Below are 11,720 nucleotides of genomic sequence, written 5' to 3'. Positions count from 1 at the left end.
GTTTTGGGCCTTGAGCATGGGAGCGGTTGAAGGCAGCTTTTAATATTTTGTTGTGTATGTAAATTTTGTTAATGAAGGCTTATTTTAGTGGTTAAGTGTCTTGAGAAGTGTTGGAGAAGTCTTGGGTTCAAACACGGACTCTAGTAAAAATTTAAGGTAGATCAAACCACAGGTGTAGTAGGTAGGCCTTAAGAATATTGTTGGAGAAATTGTGACACAAAAAGGAGTGTGGTGTAGTGGCAAGGTGGCGCCACTTAGGGACAAGGAAGTGACGCCATAGAGGAAGCAAGGGGTCCAAGGTTCAAGTCTTGGCTCTTGCAATATATTTTGGTTTTTCTTTTCAATAAATCTAGAAGCAAGTTGGTGCACTTTAAAGTTTAATGTGTTGGATTTATGACACAAATGAGTTGGTGGCCTAGTGGTGATGGCGTGAGTTGGCATATAGGAGGACTTTGGTTCAATCCTTGGCATGCAAAGGTTGATTATTTTGCTATGTTGGGATGGCAAGAGTTGGTGTTGAATTTAAACTCGATGATGGAGGATCCCACATCGGTAAGCTAACATAGGAGTGGATGCTGTCGGCTTTAAATAGAGAGAACTATGAGGAGAGCAAAGGTACCTTTCTTGGCTGATCCTTTCGCGTTATGGCGAGCTCGTTTGGGTTGGGCATCGGCTAGAAGTGCTTGAGCGGATTAACTCCAGTCTCCTATCGACAACTTTGGAGGAGCAATGAGGCTTGGAGTATCGACTTGGATAAGCTTGAATCGTATTATTGGACCTGTGAAGGTAAGCAACTTATGGTCAATAAGGGTTCTTTGGCGAATAAGGTAGGGTGGATTTTGAGTTTGTTAAGCATAACTTGTATGCTAAAAATGGTGATGAATAATTGTAGGACATCGTAAGGGATCTCATGAGCGATCGTCATGAAACAGTGTGTACTAACATCCTTCTTTAGTTCAATTCGGCAAAAGCGAAATGCCAAATCCGCATTTCATAGGCTTGTGAGTATCGAATGCTCTCAAGACATAGAGTAATTATTAGATCTAGCACCGCAAAGTGGTAAGTAAGTTTGTGTGACGTATCAACGCACTCAGGAAAAGGGCCTCGATGGGCCAAAATCGGGCCCAATGGGCTTACTACCAATATACGCAAGAGGTGGGCAAAGTAGCTTGTCGGTTAGATGGGAGAATCAAATTGCATAAAACCGATAAAAATTATGAATTAGCTTGTGTAGTAGCGTAGATCACGAAATTACCCTAAAGAGCAAAATTACTGAAATTACCCTTAAAGAGCAAAATTACCAAATTACCCTAAATAGCAAAATTACCAATATACCCCTAGGGTTTAAATTGGTGAATCGCATGATTGATTACTACATGTTTTTGCATGATATGCATTTATTAATATCTGCTGCATGGGATTGGGGTATTAATGGAGGAAGTATCTTGAAAGTGGTTCAACCACGTATTGGAGGCTTTGCCTCAATCGACCAAATTTGAGCAGCGTTGTTGCAACAAAGGTGTGTGTAGAAATTTGGGTGGGTTGAGATATTCCCACATGGTGTGTAGGGTTGGTGCAGGCGTGTAGCGGTTGGTGGGTTGAGTAGTCTCCCGGATGGGCTTGCATTCATTATTCTTGTTGTTACTCATGTTATTGAATCGGGCCTATGGGCCACATGTTATGTTAAAAGGGCTAAGGCCTTGCTATCAGATTCGAAAAGGGCTTGACCATCGTATCTTGTATCTGAATAGGGCTTAGGCCCAATGGGCTCGAGTTGATTTGGGTTTTGGATGGGTTTCAGATACACCGAGTTTTCCCAAACTCACCCCTTCCTCTTCCATCCTTGCGTGTGAGCCCTAGAATTGGTGGACTTGGAGGGCGGGATTCAGAGTGGCCATGAAGATTGATTGACGATTTTAAATAAGTTTAGCCTTTAATTTGGATTATTTTATTTTATTATGCTTAAAGTTGTAATAAGGCCGCTATTTTTAATTAATTTTATTTTAGGGATTATTAAACCTGCTAGCACTAGGTTCGCTTTATAAAATCTACTTGTTTTTAAAAGATCACGATGACGCATAAAGTTTCCATAAAGTAAATGTTTTCCTAAGAAAATAAATAATTTAAGCAAACGTTTTGCAACCTTAATAATTTTCTTAAGATGGTCATAATCAAACGGTTTTCTCAAAATTATAGAAGATGTTAGAGTGTGGCAATGGCGGTGTGCATGTCTAGGATTGGATCCAAGAGAGCTTGGTACTTAAGCGGTCAACGGACTCACCTCCTCTTTTTCCCGGTTTCCTACCGGTGCACAGACTTCCATTCACTTTAACCTTCTTTTAAAAGTATCTTTTACAACACCAACTCACTTTTCCAAACTAAGTGTTTTGAACTCACCAATGTGGCGCATCGATCCTGTCATAACATCCAGTAGGGTTTGGGGTGTTACATTTAGTGGTATCGAGCTGGTTACAACAACTCGGTACTGTGGATCGGTCCAAAAATCTTTAAAAAAGTTTTTCCTATAGGTTTTCAAAATGTTCAAAGTTTTTCTATTGAACGAGGTTAAATCAATAGTTTTAAAAAAAGTGTTTTCAAATGAAATCTTTTATTTTCTGAAACAAAAACATGGGTTTTATGGATCGATAAAGAAGTGGCACATCAATCCCCGCACCAAGTCTGTAAGTATTTACATTCCTCATATTACACTTTGTATTAAGATATTATTGTAGATAGAACTGAGACCATATCATGACATTATAACTAGGGCAACCCTAAAAACTCTAGAATCTCGAGACGTAGCTAGGCTATGATTCTGTGAAAATAGAAACTTGAAAATACTATCTCTGCATAAGACATGTGAATAAATAGTAAAAGTTTTGAGATCTTTGTAGTTAATTGATATGTGTATTGGTAATGTAGAGTATTGATATGGATTTTGAGGGTAAGAAAAGTCTGCCAACTTCGGGTAGCGGTAACTCAGAGCTTGGTACTGAGGCAATGGCCGAGTTAGTAAGGAAAGTGGTAGAGGAAGTATTGGAGACCAAGGTTAAGGAAATTAGGGAAATGTTTCAAGCGGGGTGCTTACAGTGTAAGAAGAGAAAGGATTCTAGTTCTCAGAAGACCAAGCTTCGTTCTGTGAAACATGTTAAGGCACGACCAAACTTTCCAACCTGCAAAGACTGCAACGGGCGTCATACTGGTGAATGCCTTAGGAAGATGGGAGGATGCTTTAGATGTGGGTCCAAGGAGCATCGAGCTCGGGATTGCCAAGTTTATCCTATTTAAGTGTGTGTTACGAATTGAATGCGTGCTTGATAAACGTTTCTTTATTTCGGTAATTAGATGTTCGTGTCGTATTAAAATTATTTAGATCGAGTCTTGCAGTGATAGCGTAGTGGGGTAGATGTTAGATGACTACTGTTAAATGGAAATTTCGAGGACGAAATTTCTTTAAGGAAGGTAGAGTTGTAACACCACAATTTGGGCCTAGAAGTTTTGGGCCTTGAGCATGGGAGCGGTTGAAGGCGACTTTTAATATTTTGTTGTGCATGTAAATTTTGTTAATGAAGGCTTATTTTAGTGGTTAAGTGTCTTGAGAAGTGTTGGAGAAGTCTTGGGTTCAAACCGGACTCTAGTAAAAATTTAAGGTAGATCAAACCACAGGTGTAGTAGGTAGGCCTTAAGAATATTGTTGGAGAAATTGTGACACAAAAAGGAGTGTGGTGTAGTGGCAAGGTGGCGCCACTTAGGGACAAGGAAGTGACGCCATAGAGGAAGCAAGGGTCCAAGGTTCAAGTCTTGGCTCTTGCAATATATTTTGGTTTTTCTTTTCAATAAATCTAGAAGCAAGTAGGTGCGCTTTAAAGTTTAATGTGTTGGATTTATGACACAAATGAGTTGGTGGCCTAGTGGTGATGGCGTGAGTTGGCATATAGGAGGACTTTGGTTCGAATCCCTTGGCATGCAAAGGTTGATTATTTTGCTATGTTGGGATGGCAAGAGTTGGTGTTGAATTTAAACTCGGATGATGGAGGGATCCCACATCGGTAAGCTAACATAGGAGTGGATGCGAAGCTGGCTTTAAATAGAGAGAACTATGAGGAGAGCAAAGGTACCTTTCTTGGCTGATCCCTTTCGCGTTATGGCGAGCTCGTTTGGGTTGGGCATCGGCTAGAAGTGCTTGGAGCGCGGATTAACTCCAGTCTCCTATCAGACAACTTTGGAGGAGCAGCGAGGCTTGGAGTATCGACTTGGATAAGCTTGAATCGTATTATTGGACCCTGTGAAGGTAAGCAACTTATGGTCAATAAAGGTTCTTTGGCCGAATAAGGTAGGGTGGATTTTGAGTTTGTTAAGCATAACTTGTATGCTAAAAATGGTGATGAATAATTGTAGGACATCGTAAGGGATCTCAAGAGCGATGTCATGAAAACAGTGTGTACCAACATCCTTCTTTAGTTCAATTGGCAAAAGTCGAAATGCCAAATTCCGGCATTTCATAGGCTTGTGAGTATCTGAATGCTCTCAAGACATAGAGTAATTATTAGATCTAGCACCGCAAAGTGGTAAGTAAGTTTGTGTGACGATCAACGTACTCGGAAAAAGGGCCTCGATGGGCCAAAATCGGGCCCAATGGGCTTACTGACCCAATATGCAAGAGGTGGGCAAAGTAGCTGTCGGTTAGATGGGAGAATCAAATTGCATAAAAGCGATAAAAATTACTGAATTAGCTTGTGTAGTAGCGTGAGATCACGAAATTACCCTAAAGAGCAAAATTACTGAAATTACCCTAAAGAGCAAAATTACCAAATTACCCTAAATAGCAAAATTACCAATATACCCCTAGGGTTTAAATTGGTGAACTGCATGATTGATTACTACTATTTTGCATGATATGCATTTATTAATATCTGTTGCATGGGATTGGGGTATTAATGGAGGAAGTACTGAAAGTGGTTCAACCACGTATTGGAGGCTTTGCCTCAACTGACTGAAATTTGAGCGGCGTTGTTGCAACAGTGGTGTGTAGGGCTGGGTGGGTTGAGATATTCCCCACATGGTGTGTAGGGTTGGTGCAGGCGGTGTAGCGGTTGGTGGGTTGAGTAGTCTCCCGGATGGGCTTGCATTCATTATTCTTGTTGTTACTCATGTTCTCGAATCGGGCCTATGGGCCACACTGTTATGTTAAAAGGGCTAAGGCCTTGCTCTCAGTGATACGAAAAGGGCTTGACCTCTCTGTCTTCGTTATCCGAATAGGGCTTAGGCCCAATGGGCTCGAGTTGATTTGGGCTTTGGATGGGTTTCTGTATACACTGAGTTTTCCCAAACTCACCCCCTTCCTCTTCCATCCTTACAGGTGAGCCCTAGAATTGGTGGACTTGGAGCTGGGCGGGATTCAGAGTGGCCATGAAGATTGATTGACGATTTTAAATAAGTTTAGCCTTTAATTTGGATTATTTTATTTTTATTATGCTTAAAGTTGTAATAAGGCCGCTATTTTTAATTAATTTTATTTTAGGGATTATTAAACTGGCTAGCACTAGGGTTCGTTTTATAAAATCTACTTGTTTTTAAAAGATCACGATGACGCAAAGTTTCCATAAGTAAATGTTTTCCCAAGAAAATAAATAATTTAAGCAAACGTTTTGCAACCTTAATCATTTTCTTAAGATGGTCATAATCAAACGGTTTTCTCAAAATTATACAAGATGTTAGAGTGTGGCAATGGCGGTGTGCATGTCTAGGATTGGATCCGAAGAGAGCTTGGTACTTAAGTAGTCCGACGGACTCACCTCCTCTTTTTCCTGGTTTCCTACCTGGTGCATAGCTTCCATTCACTTTAACCTTCTTTTAAAAGTATCTTTTACAACACCAACTCAGCTTTTCCAAACTAAGTGTTTTGAACGCACCAATGTGGCGCATCAGATCCGGTCATAACATCCAGGCCGGGTTTGGGGTGTTACAGTGATAATAATAATGAAATGTTATGGTTGACTTGTAATGCTCATTTATTATTAGATAAACCGGAAGATTGGATATACGAATGTGCTCGACGAGGATTCGACAAGTAAGTTCATGCGAAAATGTTATCATTGTTTGTGATTGAAACCTAAATTGGTGTGTTAATTTGATTGTGTAGAATTATATGTTTATGATGTTATGTACGTGATAGTGGTATATATCATGAAATATTTGATAATCCAAATATCGTTTATGTGTTATGTAATGATTGATCATGTGTATAATAGAAAGTTGATCGAATATGGTGTTTTGTTGAATTGTGTAAATTATGAAAAGGTATAATGAAATGAAAACTTATGCTGTGATGAGTTTTATGAGCTATAAAAGCTACCCTTCAAGCAAGTTCGATAGTGACGTGATAAGTAAGAAAATCCCATTAGAACCTTAGGAATAGTTTAGGATACAAGTGACATGTCATAATGAAATATGTGATCTGAGCTCATGAGTTATGGTTTGAGTTCATGATATATGTGACACATGTTATGGCATTCCAGGTGCTGGTCTTGTACGTTCTACTGGTGGTTGGGTAGTTCAACATGTGTTGCGGATACATGTCAGCTTGTGTAAGCAACCCGTGTAGTTACATCCTGACCATCAGCTTGTATGAGCAGGCCCGTGAGCAATGAAATCCCATGTAGGACCATGTCTGGGACATGGCATTGGCATCGAATATGAGATCCCATGTAAGACCATGTCTAGGATATGGCATTGGCATCAATATGTAAGATCCCATGTAAGACCATGTCTGGGACATGGCATTGGCAGTAGTACGTGATCCTATGTAAGACCATATCTGGGATATAGCCTTTCCATCTTATTATATGTATGAGAATGCCTGAGTATCCTGTAGTATTCTAAGTGTTCAACGGGTAGTCCAAAGAGAAGTTCAACGAGTAATCCAAAGATTATGTCAAAGAAATGATAAGGTACGATCATGTTGAAAGGGTACAGGTACATACTAAAACTCCTGAGCAACGAGCTTAATATGTGATGAACATGTGGTTATGTTGCACATGAGAAGGTTATGGTTATGAGACCTTGATGAGATACGAATGAATGAATTATGATTATAGGACTTTATTGTACACTATGCTAATGATATGATTGCATTATGTTTAAGATACATGATGACCTTGTGGTGGATTATGTTTGAATGAATGATGAACATGAGGTATGATGCAAATTATGTGTCATGTAGATATACCCATAAGATGTTTGTGATATATGCTATGTTGTGACTACTATATTAATTTAAGTAGAGAAATGGTATGGAATGCTTATTATTTTCATACGAGCTTACTAAGCTTTAAAGCTTACTCCCTCTTTTCCATTTCTTTTAGTGATGTTAGGTTGGCTCAGGGTTGGAGATCGTCGGAGGTAGCATCACACTATCCTTTGGGGCATTGATAAACCTTTAGTGTCTTTGAGTGAGTGGCATTATAAGGACTTAGTTATTATGATATGAGTTCTCATGATTTAGCCAAATGTATCGGCTTATATCGATTTATTGTATATGGACATGAGATGTGGCTCAAATTGATTATGGTTTGTAAGCCTATCTATCCATGCTATGTTCTGATGTTTTGTTATGTGATGAAGTAGATATGCTTATTTGCTATTAATGGTTGGTCTTATGACATATGTGCATGATGAATGCCTTATGACCAATTGAAATGGTCATAGCCAAGAAGTAATTGTGTGATATGGTAATAAGAAGATGATGATTGAATATGAGTGCTTGATGATTAAGTTAAGATTAATTGATAAGTTGAAAATCATGAATTCATGGTAAAAGTGGTAACACAGTGGAAAGGCCAATGAATATGAATTGTTATGCCTAGACTCAGTATCACATGAGTATGTGCTACATATTAATGACGTCATGCTAATGCTAAGAATGTGTCGTAAGAAAGGATGCTTAATCACTAAATTGATGTTATGATATATGTCTTTGATGTGTATAAATGTGTAAGGGATTAAGGATGACAAAAGGTTTGGAGAATAGCCTAAGTACTAGCCACTCAGGCAGAGACACGGCTGTGTGTCTCAGCTGTGTAGAGACATGGCCTGGAGACACGGGCATGTGTCTAGGGCGTGTGAAATCTGTAGCATTTTTGCAAGAATTTAATTCGTCACACAGCCTAGCACATGGGCGTCTAGCTTGGCTGTGTGGTTCAATTTGTTTTGCTGACATCATAAATAGAGAGTTACATGGCCTGAGGACACGGGCGTGTCAATGGCATACGGGCGTGTCCCTATGTCCCCCTGGGCGTGTGACCCTGTTTCAAGGAAAATTTTTCTAAGTTTTTCTAAAACTTTCCAAAGTTCTCAGTTTAGTCCCAAAGCGATTTTAATGCATGTTTTGGGCTTCATAGACCCAAATAAGGAATGAAATGCCTGTGTTTGAATAGTTTTGAATATGAATCTAATTTTGGACCAATTTTTATAGCCCCATTTGTATGAATGTTTATGTTTAAGTTTGGTAATGCTTCAAACCCTGTCTCGACGTCGGATATGGGTCAGGGGTGTTACACATCAGCTTGAGCCATCTGCGTTGTTGCAAATTTAAATCTTTCTGAGTCATTATATACTTCAAGCTCTTGTGATCGGTAAAGATATGGTACTTTTCACTGTATAAATGATGTCGCCAAATTTTCAATATAAAAATAATAGCAGCCAATTCTAAATCGTGCGTCAGATAATTCTTTTTGTGTGGTTTCAACTGGCTAGAGGCATATGCTATCACTTTGCCCACTTGTATCAAAACACAATCCAAACCGTTCAATGACGTGTCACTGAAAATTACAAACTATTTACCTGAATTAGGTTGAACTAAAATTGGTGCCTAAGTTAACAATGCTTTCAACTGTTCAAAACTATACTGACATTTCTTAGACCACTCAAATTTCACATCTTTCTGTAGCAATCCAGTCATCAGTGTAGCAATCATCGAGAATCCTTTAACAAAATGCCAATAATATCTAGCTAGTCCCAAAAAACTTCTAACTTTAGATAGATTTCTTGCTGGTTTCCAATTAACAACTGCTGAAATTTTGCTTGGATCAACTCGTATCCCTTCCGCGAAAACAATATTCCCCAAAAATCTAACCTCCTATAGCCAAAACTCGCATTTGCTAAATTTAGCGAACAACTGCTTGTCTCTTAATGTTTGTAGCACAATTCTCAAACGTTCAGCATGCTCAGATTCATCTCGGGAATAGATCATAATGTCATCATTGAATACAACAACAAATCGGTCTAAATATGGTCTAAAGATCCTATTCATCAAATCTATAAAAACTGTAGGAGCATTAGTTAATCCGAAAGGCATAACAAGAAATTCATAATGCCCGTATCTTGTTCTGAACGCAGTCTTCGGCACATCTAAATCTTTAACTCGCAACTGATAATAGCTAGATCTTAAATCAACCTTCGAAAACATTTTGCTCCTTTCAACTGTTCAAATAAATCATCAATTCTTGGAAAAGGATACTTATTCTTTATCGTATCTTTATCGTAACCTTGTTGAGCTGATGATAATCAATACAAAGTCTCATCGATTCGTCTTTCTTCTTTACTAACAGAACTGGAGCACCCCAGGGGGAAAAACTAGGTCATGCAAAACCTCTAGCTATTAATTCTTGCAATTTAGCTTTCAACTATTTCAATTTTCTTGGAGCCATTCTATACAGAGCTATAGATATCGATGATGTTCCCGATACTAATTCAATGGAAAATTTAACCTCTCTGATCAGTGGCATCCCAGGTAGCTCTTTTGGAAACACATATGGATACTCAAAAACTACAAGTACTAATTCATTCTTCGATTCAGACACTTTTGTATCAAGTACATATGCAAGGTAAGCATCACAACCTTTTCTAACATATCTCTGAGCTGACATCGATGAAATCACAACAGGCAATCAACTCGATTCATTTGATTCAATTCAAAGGATTTCACTATTCTAACATTTCATTTCAATAGTCTTCCGTTTATAATTCACAATAGCATCATGCAGTGCCAACCAATCTATACCCAGAATCACATCAAATTCATCAAACGGTACAAGCATCAAATTAGCTAGAAAATAGTAACCCTGAGTCATCAAAGGATAGTTCTTGCAAACTTTATCAACTATTTCATACTTGCCTAAGGGGTTCGATACTTTAATTACAAACTCAGTAGACTCAATAAGCAAACTCTTACCAGACACTAAATTCATACAGATATATGAATGAGTCGATCCAAGATTAATCAAAGCAATTACATCAGTGTTATAAAGAGAAAATGTATCAGTGATAACATCTGGTGACAACGCATCTTTGCGAGCGCGAATAGTGTAAGCTCTGGCAGGTGCTCTAGCCTTAGATCTCAGAGCGGAGTCCTTTGTCGTTCCTTTGCTACTAGTCTCATTACCCGCATTTCTAGGTGGTCTCCCTCTAGCAACTGTTTTACTCGATCTTACATTCTAAAATTTATCTTTCTTGGCCAATTCAGAGCAATCTTCGATAAACTGATCCAATGAACCACATTTGAAACAAGCTTTATTATTCATCCAGCAATCTCCAAAATGTCGTCGTCCACAATGTTGACACTCGGGATAATTGTTTCTCACACTACCGACACTCGATACTGATGCAGCTTGAGCTTTAGGACTCGTGTGACAGCCCTAAATTGACCCTAGTCGGAAAGTGGTTTCGGGACCACGAAACCGAGTCTTATAAATAATTAAAGGTTATATTCTGTGTTTATGATGTGCGTAAATGCTTGTGTGATAGTTCCATACTTTAATTTGGTCAGTGTATGTGAAATTTATTAGTAGGGACTTATGTGAGACAATTTAGAAATATGCTAGGCAAGTGTTCAAGTGGCCTATTAATATATGTGGGAAAGTGCTTGTCCTTGCATGTCAAATTAGCCAAATTAAAGCATAGTGGCCGGGCATGCTATGGGTGGAAACATGTCACAAACATGTTATGTTAGTGATGTATGTTAGGAAAAATAAAATAAGGAGCATGGTAATAAAATAATGAAAGGGAATATGATGAAAAAAAAAAAGAAAGAATGTGTGTGATTGTTTCCCCCCCCATTGCCGTGAGTTGAAGAAAAGAAAACAAAAAAAAAAGTGTTCATTCTTGAACATCTTTGGCTGAAAACTTTAAGGAGAAAGGAAGAAGAAAGGTTGAAGAGGTTCGGCCATGCATGTAACTAGGCTAAGGTATGTTTGATGTTGCTCCATGAGATTCATGTATATTTTAGTTGTTAGCTTGAGTCCTACCTAGCCCATGGTCTAAATCTTTGCTATGTGAGGGAGATGATACTCGGCCATGGGTGTTGTCTTCTTGGTGGATGCTAGATGTTGTGTTGGTGAGGTATGAAGATGATAGAGTGTGTGTGAGAATTTGAAAAAAAAAGGTAGGTCTTAGCAACTTCATGAAGCAATCGGCCATGGTATATCCATAAGTATGATTTATGCTTGTTATGTTACTCATGGTTAAAATGATTCTATGCTTCATGTAAAAATAAAATATACATGTGAATTCGGATATATGTTTATATTTGGTTAATGATTTATCCTTGTGAAGTATAAATTTGTAACATGATTTGAGTTGGAAGTTATTGTAATGTATTTGTGCATTCGGGTACATGATGAAAATATATGAAATGGTTATAATCAACCTTATGATTCGGCTCT

General features: G+C 38.5%; 1 long non-coding RNA gene across 1 annotated transcript; it reads left to right on the top strand.

Annotated features, from left to right (window-relative positions):
- Window positions 1-4,110: 4,110 nt before the first annotated feature.
- LOC128290074 (uncharacterized) lies at window positions 4,111-5,532 on the top strand. Its single transcript, XR_008279714.1, has 2 exons — window positions 4,111-4,291; window positions 5,360-5,532. It is a non-coding gene; the product is annotated as an uncharacterized LOC128290074 (long non-coding RNA).
- Window positions 5,533-11,720: the final 6,188 nt, after the last annotated feature.

The sequence above is a fragment of the Gossypium arboreum genome, chromosome 3 (genome assembly GCF_025698485.1).
Source record: "Gossypium arboreum isolate Shixiya-1 chromosome 3, ASM2569848v2, whole genome shotgun sequence".
NCBI classification, from domain to species: domain Eukaryota; kingdom Viridiplantae; phylum Streptophyta; class Magnoliopsida; order Malvales; family Malvaceae; genus Gossypium; species Gossypium arboreum.
Note: the sequence above shows the minus strand (reverse complement) of the source record. Positions and strands in the feature narration are given on the sequence as shown.